At 41.1% G+C, this 21936-nt stretch overlaps 1 protein-coding gene across 2 annotated transcripts in view; it reads left to right on the top strand.

Annotated features, from left to right (window-relative positions):
- TLN2 (talin 2) overlaps positions 1-21936 on the top strand; it is a 158195-nt gene that overhangs the window by 36557 nt on the left and 99702 nt on the right. The window contains exon 3 of one of the 2 annotated variants that reach the window (XM_032699804.1): positions 8516-8598. The exons of the other annotated variant lie outside the window; for it this stretch is intronic. The gene's annotated coding sequence lies outside the window, so the exon portion shown is untranslated. The remainder of the gene's footprint in view (positions 1-8515; positions 8599-21936) is intronic. 2 annotated transcript variants of the gene reach the window in all.

Here is a 21936-nt window from a genome sequence, read left to right as displayed (position 1 = left end):
TCAACTCCAGGGCAGTGAATGGAAAATCAGTGAAAATATATCTTTCCTGGGTCCCAGTTATTGAAAGTGTTAGAAGTCAGTCCATTTTTTCCCTACAAACAGTTTGACTTGTTGCTGACATGCTGACAGTGTGGAGGGGCTGTGTTTGGGGAGTGTGTTTCGGTGTTGTTTTTGGTTGTTTTTTTTTGTTTGGGTTTTTGTTTGGTTTTTTGGGGGGAGGTTGTTTGGTTTGGGGGTTTTTTTGTTTGTTTTTGGTTTTTTTTAAGCCATGAAACCCTCCAGCTGTAGAGTGGTAACAACTTCAACTGCATTTCTCCATCTGCAGCAGCACCGTGGCAGCTCTGCAGTCACCTTCAACACCTGAAACCAGCTCTGAGTGACTGGGATTGTTGAGCACTTCAAGCTTTTTGCAGTATTTAAGTAGCTCAGTTGACAGCACTTTCTCTCTATCAAAGTGCCTGGGGGGGGGACTTGATTTAAGTTTCTTCATAGAAAGGTTCTGGAAGTCAGGGCTGGTGTGTGGAGGAGACTCACAGGAGTGAACTTCAAGGTGAACCCTGGCGAGGCAGGAGATTGGAAACCAAAATACCTCCAGTGTGGAGGGTGAATGGAAAGGACATTGTTTGGGCTTAAACCATCTGTGTACACACTTGGAGGTCTGAGTTGGTTCAAGACCATTTCAGGGCAGAAGTGTGATGGAGTTTTGCCTTCTCCTCAGCCTATCGAATAAATATATAATATTTATATAAAAAAACTTGATCTAAGATCACCACATATCTAGAAGTAGTGAAAGCATCTTAAAAAGGGTTATTTTGTGTTCTCCACCGTAACTCAGGCCCTGTCTCAGCCCAGAAACATGTGCTGGGAAAGCTTGGTCTGTCAAGAGAAGACATCTCTCATCATCTTGCATTTACTGGGAGGGGGGAACAAGAAGGACATTGAGCTTCTCATATTTCTGATTTCCATTCAGAGAACTAACAGCATGTATATCTTAGGTCTGTGTTTTTCAGCACTGCCTCTCCTTCTTCCCCCTTTTAAATAGCCATTCCAGGCAGTGTAATCCCCCAGGACACAGTAAGTGCTGTTCAACCTGTCTGTGAACACTGCAAAGCATCATTTCTGCTCTTTGGGGGACTTGAAGGGAAGCAATTAAAATGACAGGAAGTGCTTGGAACTGAAAGATTTATGTCTGTGGGAAGATCTTATGAAATTCAAAGCATATTTTAATGAGAAAGAATTGATTTGGCAGCTGCATAGTTAAAGATGTGCTGTTTCTTTCCGAAACGTTAAATTAACGTCCTCCAAGACAGATCAGGCAGAAGGAGAACTGCTTTGTGCAGATCTGGTAGAGTGTATAGCAGTGATGTGTACACTCTGAAGATATACTAAATTCTCAGTCACTGAGGAACTCTAATAAGTAGCAGTGATTAAAGCTGCCTTTTAACTTCCCCCTCCCACAGTTGCATAGAAAGACTTTTACCTCCTACAAGAAAACAAGCGCAGGAGGCAGACACTCAGCTCCTTAATCCATTTAATGTGTCTTCACTCACTTGCAGAAATGGCTGTCATTTGGAGAGGGAAGTGTGTTGAAAGTAATTTAAAAATCATGGTTTGTTAAGGTTGAAATGCTGTGTATGAGGCTCGATACCAAGTCTCTGTGCTGGGAACGTGAGCTTCAGGCTTACAAGAAAATCACCACGTAGTGCCTTGGCCTTGCCTGCCCCAGGAATGATTCACTGGATGTTCTCTACATTTTCTGAAGTTATTCTGAAGTTGTCTTTTCCTTACTGCTGGTGGGATTTTTCAAGTTGGGGTGTGTTTGGGTGTAAGAGATTTCCTGCCATTGGGATCTTGCAGCCTTGCCTGTGTTGAGCACGCTGAGGGTGCTGCCCTGAGGGGATGGAGTGTGGGAACACCTGAACTCACCAGAAGCTCTGCAAGGAGGCCATGTGTGTTGGCATGTCTGAAGTGACAATGACACCCCTGCACACCTGTGTGTGTGTAGGGTTGGCCCAGAATCACTTCCCTCCATGTCTCAGTGTAGCTGCATTTTCTTTGGTGACCAGCTTTGGTTCCGAGGAGGTCTGGGGCTGGTGCTGTTTGTTTGGAGATTCCCTGGAATACACAAGGTCTGCTCCATCGAGGGTTTGTTGGCATGATAACAGAAAGGACTTTAAGTTTGTTTTGGGGAATTCTGGTTTGAGTTCTAAATACTTTCTCACTCCATACATCAGAAATTTATATGCTAACATGAACTTTGGATATTTAGTATATTTGTGATTCAGTGTGTTTCTCACTGGCAGGATAGTTAAAGTGTTGCCTAAAGTTAAGTGTTTAATAACTTAAGTGTTTAATAACTTTCCTTATCAGAAGATAAGGAGGTTTTACAAACCAGTGCTCTTTAAAAAGAATCTCCTCGGTCTAGTGAAGCAGTGAGGATAATATAAAAGTGGAAAATCCAGCTTTTATGTCTGTTGAAGCTGGGTTTCCAACGCTGTGTATCTGGAGTCTCTGAACCATTACTATACCAACCCTTTGGATGCAAATAGGAGCAGCCCAGCTTTCGAGGAATGTGTGTGGAAAGTTGGCAAACTTCCTGTGAGTCATGCCAGGGAAGTAAATTGTGTGCTTTGTCTGCTGCAGTGTGAAGGGGCTGGAGGTCTGCTGGGAACAGATTTAGCTGGCAAACTTTATTTTAACTATAAACAGCTTGAGAATTACCCCATTAGAGTGGCAGGTGTCCTGTCCTGGTAACACACTCTGAAGAAATTGGACCAACAGCAAAGGCTTGTGCTGTTTTGTTGTGGGGGTTTTTTTTCCTTTTCTTTTATTCTCTCTCTTTCACCTGTCCATTAAAAGATTTCTTTTATTATTTTATTGCCTGTTCAGCTCATGCAGCAACCCTGGACAGGAAATCTCAACTCCCAACACCCACACTGCTGATGACTTTATCAGCAGGTATTTAGCCAGGATTGGATGAGGAATTGCATGTCAGCATTGGAAGTAGAAGTATTTACATTGCAGACAGCCTCATAATTTGATTGGAACCTTGTGGGATCTCTTTCAAGTGGCATACTTAAATTAGAATTGACATTGCAATAAGTTTTTTGTTTCAGGTAGCTTAACTGTTAGTACTTGTAATCAGGTGCCTTTGTTACCCTTCCTGCAAGGATTTTAATGTAAGACCTGGATCTGGTTATAGTTTTATTTTATATGGGGTTAAAATCTACCAAGTAGATAGTCAAGCTATTTAAAATGTTCTTGTTAATGTATTTTATTACATGGAAATGGTAGCCATTGTAATAGACAGTCATTTTAATTGCTAAGACTTCGGGTTTTTTCTAAAATGCCTTGTGCTGTAAATTCCTTTTTGGTCTAACTATAAGCCCAGCCTATTTGTTTGTTTTTTTTTTTTTTTTTTGGTGAAAATGAAGGTTGGATATACTTTCCTGAAGAGTGAAGCTTGACTGGGGATTGGGAGCAGGGCCAGTGTTCAGTCATGGATTGATATGCCTTTTTGGAGAAGTAGTTTGAAGGGAAAGGTGAATCCACTCTGGAAGATGCTTATTGAGGAGAAATGTTTGAGGCCTCAGTGATTCATGACTTAAAAACAAAGTGCAAGTTCTCATATTACTGTTTTTATGGTAGTTGGTTATGACAGCTGAATTCACACTTTCTCGTAAATACGATGCAAAATTTACTGGTTTTATTTATATTGCCCTAGATGGGCAGAGGCTCAATAGTTGCCACTGAACCAGGGAATCTTTGCAATAGATTGCTGAATAAGTGATGCTGTAATGTGTGTCAGCATAAATGGATGAGAAATCTGATTAATTTTGGCCCGAGTGCAAGGTCATATTTATACATTCTGAGTGTACAGGATCACAACATCCTCAGAAAATAGGCCCTGTGCTGGGGAATTTGTGATGCTGTGGAGTTGTGTTCATGGCTCAGCAGAGAACTGCAACTGTCCTAAGGTTGTTCCCATGAAAAACAGTTTATTGTCTTGTTTACATTGGTTAAGCTGCTTGCAGATTGTCTGCTTGGAAATAAGGGATAATGTTAATGTGGATTCCAAATTCTGAAAGGTCAGAAGTGTGAATGGTACCCCAGTGAGGAAAGTACCATGTCCTTATTTTTGGGACCTGTTGTTTCACATCTTTACCTGCCATTTTTCAATTACTGTGTGTTGTATTCCATGATTGTATCTGATGTATTTAGCTCTGTTTCTAAAATACTTGCTCTCTGCTCAAATCCAGAGCCAGATATTTTTGTAATACATGAAGCCCCAAACTTACTTTCTTTCATCAGAGGAAAGGCTTTGCAATTTGGTACCAAGAACACGAACTGTTCTGGGCAAACATGTTTTAAAGAACTTACCAAGGGTGGCTGAATGTGAATATTTGCTGGAGCTTTTTCTGTAGTAGTATCAGTAATAGCAATAATAGTAATAAAATTGAAGCAAGTTACTATTTAACCGTCTTTGCCCACCTTGAAAGGAGTACAATTTACATTAAACAACATTCTGTCTTTCTACTAGACAACAAAATTGGAACCTTTTGTTTTAAACTTCTTAAGAGGAAGCTGGGGTTCAGAGTAAAGTTTGAGTAATAACTGCTCCTTTATGGAAAACTATCTAACTGCTCTTGGAGAGCCCCAAACAAGGAGGCAAGGAGTATTTGCCTGACAAAAAGTTCATGTTCAGGGAAACAGATGAATATTATTCACAGAAAGTTGGCTCAGCAGCACAATGTAAGAGATGAGATTTACATAATTGTGAAATTTTAGCAGAGTGTAGTTGACTTTAAATGATCACAACGGGCATTTTATTCCTGCTCTACACAAACATGAAGCCTGGAGAAGAACTTGATGCCAGACTTTGCTCTCGTGTTGCAGAATTTACTTGTTGTGCCTTTTCAGATCTCCCCAAAACCGTAATCCCAGATGTGCAGGTGGTTGTGAGGACTGGCAAACAGAAGCTGCAAAGCTTCTGTTCAGATCTGATGAGAGTGAGCAGGAGTGGATCCCTGGGGGCTGGAAGCTGAGTCTTGGCAGCTCAGTGCAGGGATGAGCTCCCACCATCTGTGAGGTACAAAGGAGGTCTGGCCTGAACACCACTTTGATAAACCTCCCAGTTTTGTTCCAACTGTGAGGGAAGAATTGCATTTGAGAGCATAGTTTCACCTGAGGGATAGTCAAATTTGGCTAAATGCTGAATAACTCGTGCCAGGAGGTGAATTCTGCTCATTTATGAAGTAGTCTTGAGGAAAGTAATAGAGACAGATAAGGAGGAAGCAGGATTTGACAGAAGTCACACGGCACAGGACATCTAAATTAGTACCTGAAATGGCCATTCAATACCTTTATTATATGCAGGGAACTACATCACAGAACTAAATTTCCTGATGTCTTGGGTGGGGGAGGAACAATCCCCCTGTTTATAGCTTTAAAATATCAAGCAATTGGCAGATGCATTTAGCAGGGGTGATACAGCAATGTGGTGATGAATGCCAACAGGATTAAAACCTAGGAATCCATACTCTGTAATGCACTATATATTTGGATTTGGTTCTGGTTTTGACAGCAATGCTTGGGAAACAGCAACAAAAACAAACCACACAATCCAAAAAGCATAAACAAACAAACAAAACCATCCCACAAAACACAGCATGGGCAAAACACATGATAAACCCGAAGGAAATATGTGGAGAGGAATATCTTCCACATTCAGGAAACGTAGGATGAGAGGATGCTGGAATTTGTCCTTTTGGTCTCAGTGAGCCTGTAATCCAAATGCTACTGAATTAAACTATGTTATCACCAAGAATTTTGAGAATGCAGAATACCTAGGAAGTCTTTCTAAAGGGCAAATTTACCTCTAATTCATAGTGTAGGAATCTGCAGTGGAATTGCTTTTCTTTATTCAGTTTATTCGGTTTTCTCATTCTATAAATAACATCTCTAACATTCGAACCCAAAGCATTTCATAGAAATGGAGCTGCAGCTTAGGAGAAAAGAGAAGGGGAGGAGTCAGGAGCTTATGCTAAGAAATACCCCAAATATTCAGAAAGCCCTGTGGAATTGTGTGTGAGCTGCCAGAACCAGGTGCTTTCTGCACTCCCTGCTCCCCCTGCCATGGGTTTAGGAGTGGCAGGAAACAATCCCAGGGCTCAGGGCAGCCCATTTGCTGACTGGGATTTTTGGGCAGTCTGCTTCCAGCTCTGCCCACATTCCAGGAAGTGAGGACAATAGAGTAAACAAACAGTGATTAATAGGTTTTTTTAGGCTCTCTTTATCTCCCTATTGATAAGTTAAAAAAAATATATGGCTGCTTCAGCAGTAATTAACCCACTTGAAAAATGAATGTTGTTTCCACAGTGCTATTTGTTCAAGCTGGTCTTAAGATATATCATAGTACAACAACTTTTGTTTTCCTCAGACTCCCCAAGATATATTCCTTTTTCTACGGTTAGATATTCTGATAACTTAAAATCTACTATTTAAAAATAAAATTTTCATTTTGAAACATGGTATTCTACTCATTAAGTTACTCTGGTAGGATGTACAAATGAATTGTTTTGTTTCTTCCCTTGGTATAAAATGTTAAGAGAGCAGTTCCTTCACCTCCTTCCTTCCCAGTGTGATTGACACTTAAATGAGTAGATAGACCCTCCTGATAAACTACTGAAAAATAACTTTCTAGTTCCCCATGATTGGTTTACAGCTTGGAAACAAAAACTGGGAGTTCTTTTTGTGTTTGTTTGGGGTTTTTAAGCAACGGTTCTGTTCTTAGAGCTGCTTTTGAAAAGAGAAATTTCAAAGCAGTTTCCAGGCTGTTTAAATCACCAGGATGGTAAATTTTACAGCATGTGTTGAGTCGGAAAGTTTATTTGGGTGCCTTTGTGAGGTGTGACTAGAAAGGAACTGTACTGGGATGGTCACTTCACTCTCAGCTTTGTTGTGTCCTGGATGTGCTGGGTTCTTCAGGCACTCAGGTTTGGATACAAGCCCATGTGACCATTAATTGCTGATAGTTTGAGTAGAGGAGGAGATGCTTCCAGGCAGTGCTCGGTGCTCACAGAACTTGGGGACTTGAAAGGGCTTCTGATGCCTTTGTCAACAAAGGGCTGAAAATGAAAAGTATCCGGTACCAGTGACTGAAACACTTCACAACTGCATTTGAAACAAATTTTAGAAATGTAAGATATATGCAAGTGTGGAAAAGTAGACTGCATTTACTCTGACCTGCAGTAAATGTATTAACCTGCACTTTGTGGTTGTGTTGGCATAGAGCTGATGTTACTAAAAAGTCCACTGAAAGGGAAAAAAAATCCCTTATCCAACCACAACCAAGACAAGAAAAACATCCTATGATGAATTTGTTCTATCAGAAATGTTTTTGCCAGCTTTGGTTGGTGATTATTTGAAAGGATTCTATTGTTGCTGTAGGTTTTGCTCAGCTGAAAGGCATTCCCTGCTGGGTAGCTGTATATATGTGCAGCTTTATTCTTTCTGAGTTGGTCTTTCTAAATTGATCAGTAAAGTAGTTTGAAATTTGGAGAGCTGTTGTGGATCATCTGAATTTTTAGGTTGTGGTAAGAGAGTGCTCTGAGAGATCTAAAAGTGGGGAACCTTCCATAACTGCAGTCTGGAACATAAGCCTTGGTGAGCAGCAAGATCTAGGCCAGACATAAGGCTGGGCCTGGAAAAGTGTTTCGAAGTACTTAGAGAGAAGGTGGTGTTTGATTCATAGCACTGTGGGGTCTGGAATTGCTAAATTGCAGTTTATGTTGGTGTGCAAACTGCTTTGCCCATCCTCCTGGTTATTAAACCAGTATGCTGTATTAGCTTTTGTCTAGAGTGAGACTAACAAATGATTCTAAAAATCCTGAGGGGGGGGAGGGGGAATGACATCAAAGTCTTGCAAAACAAAGCCTGAAAACATCCAAAGAAGCAAACTCATCTCCTCTAAACAGCCAAAGCCTTGAAACAGAGTTTGTCATATTTTAAACACAAACCAGGACTCCAGTTCTGTTTTTACTTTTTCTGCAGTCCCACTTTCAGAAGGGGGCTCGCTGTGAGGGGGAATTAATTGGACAGAGAGGCTCGTGCTGTGGTGCTTTAGACTGTTGTTCCACACAGTAAACCGTGGAAAAGCAGAGTTAATGCCAAATATATGCTTTGAGAGGTCAGTGTGATTGTTTAATTCATGTTAACACCCAGCCTTGTGCTATGTTTTCATCATTGACCAGGCAAAGTATTTACCTGTAAAAACTCAGCGTTCATTTATTATGAACTTTTTTCTGTGTGTAATTTGGAAGCCTGGATTGAATTTTGTTTTCTTGAACACAAAGCTGTTCATTTTGGCAGTGCACATTCTGACTCTCAAAGAGAAAAGGAGACTTATAACTTCCTGAGTTGCTTCCTTTCCAGTGTGTTGACAGCGAAGGTACTTCACAATAGAAATGAGTGGACTGGGAATAAGAAAGTAACTTGTTTGTATCTTGTGTTACAGACCTGGTTACTGGAAGCCTCCCACGTGGTCAAATAGTACTTTCAGACAACCTTATTTTCTATTAAATGAAGTTTAATTTTGAGGTAAGGTCCTGTTTAATTTTCTTTGTTATGCCTATAATGACGTAAACCCCACTACAGTCATTTAAAAACTTTTATCTGCTGCTTGTATATATATATATTAGTGTAAAACTTTCTTTAGAGAATGTGTGGCTGTGGTTATGAGGTGAGAAATCAAACTGAAAAATAAACTTGATTCATGAATATTGAGGTGCCAAGTAAATATTGCAATTAACAGGCTGGAGATTAACGTGACCATCACAGACAGGGACTGTTTTTAAACAGTTTCCAGGGAGACTGGGGAATATGATCATGTAATAAATGAGTTCTCTAAGCCTTAGGAAAAAGGGCCGTGCCTTTCACTGGTATGAGAACAAATAGCTGAGAAGATGACTTAACTGTTTCATCTTAGCACATGTAAGAGGTGGCAAAAAGAACAAGGAAAAATCATTACCAGGATAATTTCACAGCTACATTACCATTTCCATAGTGTATTGCTCTCAGAATGTCACAAAGCAGTAAAACTGGCTCTGGGCAAAATGTTGATAAATCTGTTTCCATATTCTTAATCTGTTGGAGTTGCTTTGACCTTGTACACAATTACTGTTCTAAATGTGTCTCTGGCTTTGACTGCTCATCTGGAAATGGTGCTTGAAATACTGAAAGGTCGCTAATGGAATTTTGTACTGCTATTCTCCATGTTTGAAAAATGTCTTTAGTGAACTTTCAAAGCAGCCTATAATTAAAGCAACATGTCAGTTTGTATCAGATATGTCTCAGGACAAGGTTAAGTGAAGGTGTTTTAGGTACAGATTGAAACAGGCTTTGCTAAGAGCAATAACAGAATATCTGAATTCCGCCTGAACCGTTTGAAACCTGCCAAGCTGACTTAGAGCTTTTGGGGAAGATGTGCCCTTTCTGAGCACGGTGGATGTAGGAGGAGGGTTGACCTTAGATTAGCACACAGTTGGCAGTGTACTAGGCTGAGGATAATCTGATTGCCTTGTAGTGTTTGCACACACTGTTACACCCTGACACAAGTTCAGCGGGGTTTGGGGTTTCTTGTTTCTGTCTCTGTGGAAGGAGTAGCAGCTGTTTTGGGGCTCCATCCTGTTCTCTTCAGAGATTTAGGTTTTCCTCAGGCTTAAAACTGTTCAGAAATTTTTATAAGGATTACACAAACTTCTGATTTCCATCCTTCCACAGCCAGTAGCTGTGAGCTTTTTCCCTTGGGGGCATGGAGTGCTCTTAAAGCTGGAGCAGAAGGAACTGTGGTGCTTACTTGGAACATTCACTCTGATGTACCTGAAGCCTTCCCTTGTGTCTCATGACTGTGTTGTCCTGTTCTGTGGCTGTGACAGAGATGTTGATTTGATGGGTACAAGGTGTTCTTGCTCAGCCTTTCTGTTTTCACTGGTGTTGGTGATTCTGGTGGTAACTGAGCCCTCTGCAGTCCTTTGCTGTAGGTCTTGTTCCCTCCCTCAGCTACTCTTTTTTTACCTCTTTACTCTTCAGTATGTTTTACTCAAAGTTCTTTTGACTAACCCCGTTTGTTTCTTCTGTTGAAAAAAGTGTTCTTATTTAATAAAAAATAATTTAGTTACCAAAAGCACAGAGCCTCATGTCTCTACCAGGAACCTGATGTCCAAAAAAACTGACACTCACCCTTTGAGATGGCATGGAATGTTTAAGTATTGAGACCCTGTTGTTCCTTCCCTTCTTCCTCTGCTCAGTTGCTGGCCTCAGGAAATGAAGGAGCACTGAGCTCATTCAGCCTTGGTGCAATACCACCCGCCAGAGAACTGGTATTTTAGGTGTGTAAACTGGTTGGTAACCAGGGATGGAGGTTGGAAGAGCAGGAAAAGCTTTCTCTGGGAGCTGCTGAAATGCTTTGGGAGGAGGTTGTTGATCTGCTGGTTTTGATGATCCTATTGAAAATCTGAAATTCTGAAAATTGAAAATTCTTCTTTTGAAAATCTGAGTTTGGGTTGATGATCTGCTCTTTTTCCATTTGAGGTGTTTTGTGGATGCATCACTTGAGTTGTAGGCTGTGTGAAACTGCTGCATCTACTTCTCCAGCATTTGCTGGGCTATGATGGCACTTCTGTGTGACCACCTTTCTAATGTGTATGTTGGATTTCTAAGATGTATGTTGAATTAGTAGTGCTGTCTCGCAAATTTTTAAATTATTTTTAGTATTTTTCTGTAAGCCCTTATACCTCCATGATATGAAAATTGATAAAGGATGAATGATTTATACAGAAATTGTGTTAATCTCCCGTTGATATAAAATTGTGATTGCTTGTGAGCAAAAATTGTCTGGATAATACTGCAGTACATGGAATAGAGACTAGAGTGTTTAAGAGATAGAAAGATAATTAATTATAATTTAGATTCAGAAGGTGCTTGGTTTTGTTTTTAATTCTCCAATAGGTATCATTAAGCAAAAAGTGTGTAAAGTAGTGAACTACATGATGCTGATGGGGGGAAAAAACCAAACCTGTTGAGCTGTTTGAGTTGATATTGGTTGTTCCTCTATTTCTTTTGTGTACTTCTGTTTTTTCAACCTGATTTAGTCTGATTGCTGTGGGGGAATAAGAGAGTAATAGTTGAAGTTTTGGGAAACACTTCAGGTTCAGAGGTATGTGAGTGATGTGCAGCAGAGGGCCCAGTGTGTGGCTTCTGCCCTCTGGCACTTTTGTTTCAAGAATCCTGTGGGCATTTCCAATGAATATAACTCTGTAAAGCAGATATTGAAGAAATGCCATCAGGGAATTGTTGGTGGACTTGATTCACTGTTTGATCCTGGACAACTTTCCTCTTCATGGAACTTCCTACAAGCAACATTGAGAGCTGCAGAGAGGAATAATCACATATAGTAGTTTATGTGGTTCACTTGATGCCTTTTCAAGATTGTTTTTGGCCTGTTGTTTCCAGTGCATTGTCATGTACATTTTTTTTGCTAAAAAGTCCATACTGTGACTCCTGTTTGAGGCCTCTTCAATAACATTTTGTGCAGGAAAAAAAATTGGGTTGGGCTGAGTCAGTATAGGATCACCGTTCTTGTCCAGTTGGTTTTGCAGGGAAAAATTCCTGTTCCATTTCAACACTGGTAAGGCTCTGCAGAAGTGACACCAAAAATGTATCTTCAGGCCTGAAAAGTTTCTGTGGGAAGCCCTTGGTGTTTTTTTTCCATATTGACTCCAGGCCCATAACCATATGTTCTATGGTTCCTATGAGGAATCCAGCAGGGAATCATTCTGCTTGCAACAAATCCTGTTAAAAGTCCTACTGCCAGCCTGGTTGGTGGGTTGAAGTTGACTCTTGCAGTTTTAACCTTTGGGCTTTTTTTGTCTAACCCTAGTCTGGGTTTAGTGTCAGCTGGGTGACTGTGCTCATGTTTCCTTTGTTCTGTGCTTCATTCTACTTCCAAGGGAGATGTCCAGGATGGCAGCAGAGTTCTGTTTACACAAAGTTTAAATCTAAAGTGTCTGTTAGGTGTTGGAAAAACTATAATAATACTTAATGTTAGTCACAATAAGAGGTGTCTAAGTATTAAAGCAAAAACTGACTCTATAAAATGTCACCTGTAGAGGTCAGAGAATCAAACATCTAAAGTATTAGAAACATCAGCAATCCTTTTAGAGTTGATTGTACCATGTGGCTTCTTGATATGCCTTCTAATACTGTCTGATTCTTAATTATGATCTTCTTTAATCCTGTATTTTCATGTATTTGCTTCTTGGATGACCACATCAAAGTAAACCCTAAGATTTTGCACATACTCATCTATTCTTAAGTTTTTACTGACTTTTCACAGAATACCTTCTTCTGTTTGACCAATATTTTATTATTACAACTGTAATATATATCTGACTTGTGCAAAAAGCGGAGATTTAGAGAAGACAAGAACCATCAGTATCTGATGCTGGTTTATATTTATACAGACATGGTGTATTATGGAAGTCAGCTTTAGGTTGGATGCTGAGCATTTGGGATTGAGGGGATTTGTGCTGATATGACAAATTCTAGATTTATAATCTGGTGGGAAAGACAAATAGTAATCAGTATCTCCTTATGTGCCTTTTTATTTGATTATTTGTTTGTTTCAATCACCATCTTGGGGCACTTTGGAAATTTGTACTTTCTATGACAGTGATTTTTGCTATCATTTGCAATCCTAACAAGCTCAGTAGCTCCTGAAGGTTTAAATAAGAATGGGAGCTCCAGCACTTGGATTTGCCTTGAACCGTTTTAAAGTGCACTCCATGTTTCTGTATGTGCCTGTTTTAACACAGAATGAATTTTAGTGCATTCTGTGCACTTGAACAGAGGAAAATTGGGTTACCTTACCTGAAGAGTAGCTGGAACTTTTTCTGGGACCCACTTTACCATGCTTTGCTTGATATGAATGACAGTCAGTCTCTAAGCTGTCAACCTGAATTTTCACTAAATGACTGAGCTCTTTGCCAAGGCTCCTGCTTTTCAAATGGGCCTGCAAGAAACACCTTTTCCAAGTCAGAAATTCCTTTGCCTTCATCCTCAGTTTGTGAAGATTTTGGAAGAGCAGATGAGGCTCATGGTGGAGGGGATGGTTTGGGTGCCAGTGTGACAACCAGTTGTGTGAATTCCTCCTGCCACTTCTTCTGGGCTTACTTAGATAGGTGAATGCTGACTTGCTGCACTACTGTTACATTAATTCAAAGAACATTCTGTAAATGCTCATTTTTTTCTGCCCCATTTCCCGTGTTAGTGATCTGTTTTAAATGATTGCATTAACTGGTTGTTGGGACAAATGGATCAAACCCACTGAAAACAATTTCAGTGCCTGTTAAGTCCACCATTTCAGGTGGAATCAATGAGAGCAGAGAACTATTCCACACAAACCCCATCACAGGACTGGCAAAAATTGGTTTTACTTGAGCCTCACTAATTTTCTTCTTGTGTGTAGCAGAGCTGTTTCTGAAGACTTGTCTGCTCCATCTAATTCTGCATGATGATGCTGATCAAAATGATCAATATGGATTTACTGCAGTGATTTCACTAGCTAAGTGGACATTATGGTATTAGATAGTTGAGCTTCTGTAACAAATAAAGAAGATTGTTTATAAAGCCTATAAGAAACTCAAGCAGCCCATTAATTGCTTCATGTTCCCTGAGGTAGATAATCTAGTAGAGTGGTATGAAATAACTGTTGAGTGCTGTTCTCCTTAAAGAAAATGATCCAGAAGTTCCTGGGCAGCATCAGGTGATGTTCAGGAGGGTGGAAGGAAAGCCAGAGAAGAGTCCTTGTATGATTTACCATGGCAGCTTATCTGGAACTTAGCAATACTGTTTCTCTGCCAACAGGTGTCACTTAAAAAAAAGAAGTAAAATAGGAAATTCACACTTAAAAAAAAGAAGTAGAATAGGAAATTCAGAGAAATATTTAGACCACAGTAGGTGAACCCAAGAGGTCATGTTCTGTCTGTGTCATGGAGTGACTCAGGTAACAACTCCAAGTGGTTTATTGCCTCCCACTTTATGGTGGTTCCAAGAGTGGCAGGTGTAGCTCAGAGCTTTGAGTGGTAGCTTCAATTAATTCAATGCAAAAAAAAGCATTGAAGTGAGTGTCCTCAAAGGTTGGAAACCTAGACATAAAAGCTTTAAAATTGTCCTTCCAGACTTTATGGTGTGAATATACAGAGCTATGCAAGCCTGGGTTTAAGAGCCCACTTTGTAGTTTAACCTACTACTATAATTAGTGTGATTTGGAATCTGTGGGTGAAATGCTTCAAATGGTCACATTGGCTGCCTTGGAAAATGAGTTTTCTATCAGCTGAACTCTTCCACAGGATAGAAAGTGGTTTTAATCTTCATTTATTCTTCCTATCCTATAATTTTCCTAGGTGTCCTTCAATTACCAGAGATCAGAAAATACATTTGAAGCTATATAGATATATATCCCACTGTAAGCAAGTTGCAGTGCTTGTCATGGACCCAGATAAACCTTAGAAGAGTTCTCTGGTTTAAAAAAATAAAGCACCTCCCCAAAACCCAACAACAAACCCCTTAAAAAACCAAAACCACAGACAAACCCACAGCAAACCAAAGTGTCTTCTCTATCTCAGGTACTATTTTAATTCTACTCATGGAGTCTGTGAACATCTTTGCTACTGTCCTCCTAAGGACTCTCTGAAAAGGGCTCATGGAAACACTTCATTTGGAGAGGAGCCTGGACAAAGGTTGTTGATTCATTTCTGATTTCTACAGAAGCTCATGTTTAAGGTTTTGGGCTTCCCTTTGCCGTGTTCCTGCAAAGTAAGAGCAGAAGCCTGGAAGGCTCTTCAAAGACACTTGTCACTGACTGCCACAGTGGAGGCTCTTACTCCTGAGACTCCTGATTTCTATGTTAAAACTAGTTCCAGTCAGGCTCTTGGTTTATCTTATCTAAAAGCTGCTCCAGCTCTGTTTGGAACAATGACATCCCTCCTATAGTCCTTTGTAATTCACACTTCCTTTTGAAGATACATTCCAGCGAGTTAGTTTGCAAATATTCCTTTGGACTTAAAAGGCAAACTGTAGTTGAATTGCTAATAAGCTGACTGTCCTATAAACAGCTCTTAATTAGACCCAAACATTTTGATCTCTTACATAATTCTGCTTGAGGGAACTTCCTTGCTGAGTTCTTAGCAAAATAGATGCTGTTCCTGTACAATTATAATGGGTGAACTGGTGTCTACTAATGCTTGCTGATGATTACAGCCTGCTTTCAGAGTAGCCTTTCAAAGCTTGCCCTAGTTCATCTTCGTTTTGTTGTGGGTTTTTTTTAAGTAGTTTGTTTGTAAAATTCAGTACTGCATGCCACAGATAAATGCTGTGAGTTTTTGCTGAAATTCTTGAGGGTTTTTAACATAAACTTGCTTATCAGCATGTGTGGTGTGTGTATTCAGCCACTGTGGTTGAGCAGGGCTATTCTTGGGACATGCCATGTTCTTGCATTTTAATTGTCTGTGCACGCTTGCAAACAGAATAAACAGTGTTTTGTGCTGTGCAGTGTTAAGTTCCTTGTGTTCTAACTGATGAAAGGAAGGATTATACTTTTCTGGCTGCTCGTTTAAGCTTCAAGAGCTCTGATTTGCTACCCCAGACAGTATGTGGTGTCTGAGCTTGTCGGGCTACTTCTGGACCCTCCAAGTTGATATCTTCTTACTTATTGCCCATTTAGAACATCAACTTTTACTCTACTGGTTTTTATCTTGCCTTCATCTTTGAGTTTATTGGAGGGGAATTGAGGGATTATTTCTTTCCTTCCTGACCCCCAGAAGGATGCACTCTGCTCCATGCTGTACTTACTGAGGAGGCACAACTTCCAGCCCAGTGTTCCCAAGTGTGATATTTGTGCCTCAGGGGTGTCCCTGCAGCCCCTCAGTGCCCTGCTCTCAGTGGTGACCCTTCACAGTGTCTTGTCCATCACGGAGTCGATGCTGAAGGCCTTACTTGGACATGTGCACATGTTTCAGGCACACAACCCACACATGATTGTTTGGCTCTGTACAGTGTTCTGGAGGAGAATCAGCCTGCTCTTCTAAGAAACCATAATAATAGCAGCCCTTAAGCACCTTTAAGAGCACTGTGCTATAAATGAGTTACAAATTGACAGCAGTGGAGCACTAAAGAGAGGGCTTCCTTGGGAAGAAGCAGTGTCACCTCTTCTGCAATAAGATGCCAGCATAAGTGCCACTGGGAGTTTGTAGTAATATATGTGCTGTTGCCCTCTGTGCAATCAGCTGCCTGCTTGCTTGCCTTGTGGCTCCATTAGCTTGGGTTTTGAAGGATGACACTTGCATTTGTGTTCACAATTTTGGAAGTATATATCACTGTCAGTCCAGCTGGGTTTGTCCTCTGAAGTGCCTTTTGCTTAAGGAGGTCTTACAGGCCCCGTCCACTACATGAGTATTTCATATGTTGTGATAGAATCAGATGTTCCACCTCCATCAATGACAGTGTCAAGTGTCCTGCTTTGCTGGTACCCAGTGCCAGTGGGGAGTTGGTGGGAGTACTGAGAAGAATAGAGCACTTCTGTTCCATTGGTTTTTATCACAGAGTTAGTCTGGATTAAAAATACATGGCTTTGCCTAAACGAGCATGTACACGTGTAGGCTTTTAGGCTGTGACAGTCTCATGACCTAGATTTGTGTTTGCTCAAGCCTGAACGAAGCAGTTAAGGAATATCTCCAGGGAGACAGAGCCCTCCTGAATCACAGCAGAGCTTTGCTCTGAACCACAGCACTGGTGGTGACAACGCTCCTGGAGCTGGGCGGGCACCCTCCGGCTTTGGCAGTGGGAGCTGAGCCACAGTTGCCTAATTTTGGAATGCAGGTATTTTTGGGCTATGTGTTACTTCAAACACTCTGTTGGCAAGACTGTCAAAATGCTCAAGTGGGAGTTTGAATTCTCTGTTTGCTCAAAATACACAGATAAAGTCTGTATGGATTTAGAGGGGAGACCAGTCAGTGAGCACTGACCTCCCTGCTCACTCACCCACCCACCTGCCTTAATTCCTGCCCTTCCTACCCTCACACCTGTGCTGGCTGGCAGCTGGTGAGATGGTTGTAACACCAGTGCCATCTTCCCAGTCTGGCAGAGCTGGGCTCTCAAGTACAATTTAGTTTCTTGGGGAATCTTTTTGTGGAATTTCTGTAATGGTTGTTTTATTATGCCAGTTTATCTGAGGAAGATATTGTGGGATGGAGACATGTTTTGTATATTACCTGAGACTCACATTCATAGTACTGATTTGACCCAGAAACTTTTCAGGTAGTGTAGGGTTGGATCCTACACTGATTTAGTACTCGCTTAATGAGCCTGACAAAAAATCGTGGAAGCTTTCTAACTAGGACAAGTCAGAACTTATGTGTGTCATCCATCTCAATGCTTTGAACATTTTAACATAGACAAATTTAACATAGACAAGTTCACAAACAGCAGACAACTCATTTCTCTTACTGTTGTAGCAGGTTTTTTAAGGAGCTGGCTGAGAAAGCCATTTGTTGGTGAAGCAACCAAGGGATCCTCAAATTCCTTGGTGGTCCTGCTTGGTCTCCTATAAATTCTTTTCATGGTCAGAAAGACTGAAAAGTTTACCACCAGAGCAGAAAATTGCAGCTGGGGTCACTAGTGTCCCTCTTTGCAATGCCTTGTGTGGTACATCCTGGACCAAAAAACCCACCCTCCTGAATGAAACCCAGGGAAGCTCCTTCTGGAGCGTGGAACAAAGCAGGCTAACCTTGCCTCTTGGAGTGACTGGAATGAAACTTTGTCCAGAGAAATCTGGATATGTTAAAACTTCCTTTGCTCTAGAAATGTTTTCCCCAAGAGAGAAATTGCGTGGAGTTTTTCCTTGAATTTTCTTGAGAACGACTGGACAAAGGGCTGCCGAGGGCATTTCCATGGGCTCTGTGGGCAACCTGAGGAGAAAATGTGCATGTTGGACAAAGAAGGAAAAAATTATGGAGGAAAGGGACTACAGTTACCTGTTTCACTGTTTTGGTTATTGTTAACAGAGAATTCTTTGGCCCTGGAGTAGCACAAACAAATTAATAGAGATACATCAGTAGTGCACATCTACCACTGTGGTGAAAGTCACCTGGGAAACCTTTGGTGTGTCATCGTGACTGTAAAAATTCACCGAGTTCATCACTGTTAAAAGCCAACTACATATTTTTTTTATTGTGTTTTGATGCTGTGAGACTCAATTAGTATCAGTTAGGCAGACTGACCCCAACAGTAAGTGTTGTAAAACATAGATCTGTACATATTTTAGCTACATATCAATGTAATGTGCTAGATAGAGTTGGGTGTGAATTAATTGTCTGTAAACTGCTTTTTAGTCATTTCCATGCTTATTCTGTACTAAACTGCTTTTTATACTGTTTTCATACTTATTTTCATACACTTATTCCAGTAAGTACAAAGGACCTAAGCATGTCAGGATGTGCCAATCCTTTGTGTGCTGCTTTTTCCACATCCAGGAAAAATTTTAGGAGATGGTGCCAGTCATGTACTGGGAGGGTTGACATAGAAGACCTGGAGGGAACTTGAAGAAATAAATTTCTTGTCCCACTGGTTTGGTTCCCTGTTGATTGTTGTAGCAGTGGGGGGTTCACACCAGGGGCCTGAGTAAAGAGCAACTGGGACCTTGCAGAATTTGTGTGGACTTACAGTTGGGGGCCTCTTAATCATGTTACACTGTAGCTTGTCTGAAAATGAGATTTCCTACTGACTGTGTGGTTATGTTGATGTTCCTCAACAGCCAAACTAGGTGGAAGAAGGAAGTTGGAGAGTAAATCCATGCCAACGCTAATCACTCACTGCGTAGCACAGGCAGGGTGTAGGAATTACTTCTGGGACTGACAAAGGAAGAGCACAGTAGGATGTGAAGAAATCAGTCTGTTCCTCAGCTCTGGCAGTCCTGACAGGTGTTGGGTAGTTCTGGTTTGCTCCACTTGAGTGACACCAGAAGGAAAAAGCAATTTTAAATGAATTTCCAGTGGAAATTAAGGGTGAATGTGTTTCAGCATCAGCTTTCTTCCTGTTACTTTGGGGACATTTCTCAAGCAAATATATTTAAGCTTTTGTTTGATTTCTTAGTTGTGGCTTGCTTTCCCTAGTTACTTTTTGTTTTCTGGCTTATTTTGTACCAAACAATTAAATTAATAGAAAGGCATTTTGCAGATTTATTTCATTTCAGGGAAAATAGACTGTTCGGATCTATATATTCAGATATAATATTTATTACTGTTTTATCAAAAAGCATTTTTGTGTTTAATCTTCAGATTGTTTCACTGAAAATACCTATGAAGAGATGTTTAGTGTTGTAAACATTAGCCCTTAAATTTCATAAAACTCTTTTTAATGAAGATAAATTCTTAAAGAAAAATATTTTAACTGTTCAGGGAGTATGTGTGTGGTTCTAAGCCCCCACCTATTGTAATTTAACAGTAACAGCATCCTAATTCTAGCTGTGGGAATGGGTCTCTGCAGGGAGCTTTGGGGAAGGATACAATAATTTCAGCTGAGAATTGAAGAAAGGCTGTGGTTGTGCTGTGGTTACACTCCTGCTGACCTGCAGGGGAAAGGGCAGATATTCCTCCAGCCTGAACTTACTTTAAAGAACTTTAAAATTGCCTCATTCTTAGGTTTTGCTTTTCAGCCCTTATCTTGGGATAGTATCTTATTACCTTACCTTATATCTTATTATCTTGGACATTATCTCATATGTTTGAAATACTTGTGCTTGTTTGCTTTGTTGGCCGGGTATCTCTGTGGGCACACAGGGGCCTGTTCATTTCAATCCAAGCACTGTTTATAATTTAGTTCTGTCCAGGTTTCCCAGAACGTGGCACTGTGGTGGTTCAGCTGTGACATCCACACTCCCTGCGGGCACTGGGTCCTCTCACTTAGGATCTCTGGCTCTTTTAAGAGCTACTACTCTCTCTCCCAAACCTGTCAGATCCATAATTTATTACTCCAGCCTCCTGCCTTACAAGCACAGATCAGTCACAGTCTGATTTAGAAATTTCCTCCTTCATTCCTTGCAGAGAATCAGACAGCACCAGACAAACCATTTCGTGTGAAATGCTCTTAATTTGCAGGATCCTTCTGGCTTTTGGTCAGCTGGTCCAGAGACTGAGTGATTTTGGGGAGCAGAAAGCATCCATTACTTGCACAGAGAAATATTTAAATGTGGTGTGAATCAATGTATAGAAGATAAAGGAAATGTGGAAGATATTTTCCCTTTGTTTTTCTCTGTGATCTCAGCCCTTTTTCTTGACCAAGTTCTTAGCTCTTTTGAGAAGAAACAGCTGTCCTGTTCTGGCTGTTACCCAGGAGATGGAAGCTGCCTGGCCCGTTTATTACTGAAAGCCAAGTGGGGAGATTCAGAGCCAGAGGGGGATCTGGAGGAGGCAAAAGAAAACCCTTCTCTTGAGTTTGAGAACACAGTGGTGGAGGAAGCTGATAAGTCATGAGCTCTTTTCATAAACTTTTTTTCAAATAAAGCATCCTCTGGTGTCTCTGAAACCAAGAGCACTGAGTTGAAGGAGACCAGACCACTGAGGTATTTAGGTCCTTTTTTTAGGGAGTTGAATTTGACCCTGGAAAAAAAGGAGAGTCATTGGGAGGACACAGTAGCAGGTTACCAACTTGTAAAATTGCATTAAAGCTGTCAGGGAGATATTTGCATGTCTGTTTATGCAGGGCAGGGAAAAAAAAGATTTTCTTGCAGAGTGGAAAAACTCGATTGAAAACTTGTGTGAGTAAGGGAGAAATTTGGAAGTAGTAAAAATAAAAATAAAAATGGAGCAGCTTACCTGTGGATGTTGTGGACTCCAGTTTGATGGAGCTTTTCACAATGGATTAAATGAGCATCTGGCAGGGACAGCCTAGGGATACATCATTTTACAATGCAAGGGACCAGGCCAGGCTTCCTTTTGAGGTTCCTTCTGACACACATTTTTTATGGTTTATGTGGTGCACGAACAGAAAGCGAAAATATTAACAAGCTGAGAAACTTCTCAATGTGCTTTTAAAAGAACTCGCTCCAAATTTTAAGAAATGGGGCCTCTGCTTATTTTTAAATGGGCCAGTACAGAATGGTGTCACACACCTGCCAGGAGTATCTGTGCTGCTGGAAAGCTGTGGCCCAGTTGTCATTCCTGAATCAGGGTGGGAGGAATCCCATGACTGGAGTGGGGTGATCAGTGGCTGTTCAGGAGGGGCAGGGGAGGAGAGGGGGAGGCATTTCCCTCTACTTCAAGAGGTGGATTCATTGCAAAGAGCTGTCTCTGAAGAATGAGCAGGTCCAAAGCCTGTGGATAAGGATCAGAGTCCAAGGCAACCAAGGGAACCTCGTGGTTGGTGTTCACCAAGGGGAGCCTGTTGAAGTTCTCACTCCAGCTCCAGGAGGCATGACAGACTGTCATCCTGCTGGGGGACTTCAGCCACCCCACCAGCTGCTGGGAGAGTGACACAGAGAGCTGCAGGCAATCCAGGAGACTCTGGAGTGTGTGCAGGATAACCTCCTAAGCCAGGTGACAGCCCTTCCTGAGGGGTGCAGAGCTGGACCTGATGGTTACCAACCTGAGCCAGCTGGGAATGCCAAAACTGGACCAGTCTGGGCTGCAGTGATCACACACTGCTGGAATGTGCAGCTGGGAGGGACGTGGGGCAGGTGAACAGGAAAGTCAGGGCCCTGAACTTGAGGGAAGTGAGATTCCAGCTCTTTGAGACAGTCAATAGGATCCCCTGGGAAACTCCTTTTTAAAAACACATACATAAATTTATGCAGAAATTATTGGGGGATTGTAATTGATTATGGAG

The sequence above is a fragment of the Chiroxiphia lanceolata genome, chromosome 12 (assembly GCF_009829145.1).
Source record: "Chiroxiphia lanceolata isolate bChiLan1 chromosome 12, bChiLan1.pri, whole genome shotgun sequence".
Classification (NCBI taxonomy): domain Eukaryota; kingdom Metazoa; phylum Chordata; class Aves; order Passeriformes; family Pipridae; genus Chiroxiphia; species Chiroxiphia lanceolata.
The sequence above is the reverse complement of the archived record's forward strand: the minus strand, read 5'-3'. Positions and strand labels throughout refer to the sequence as shown.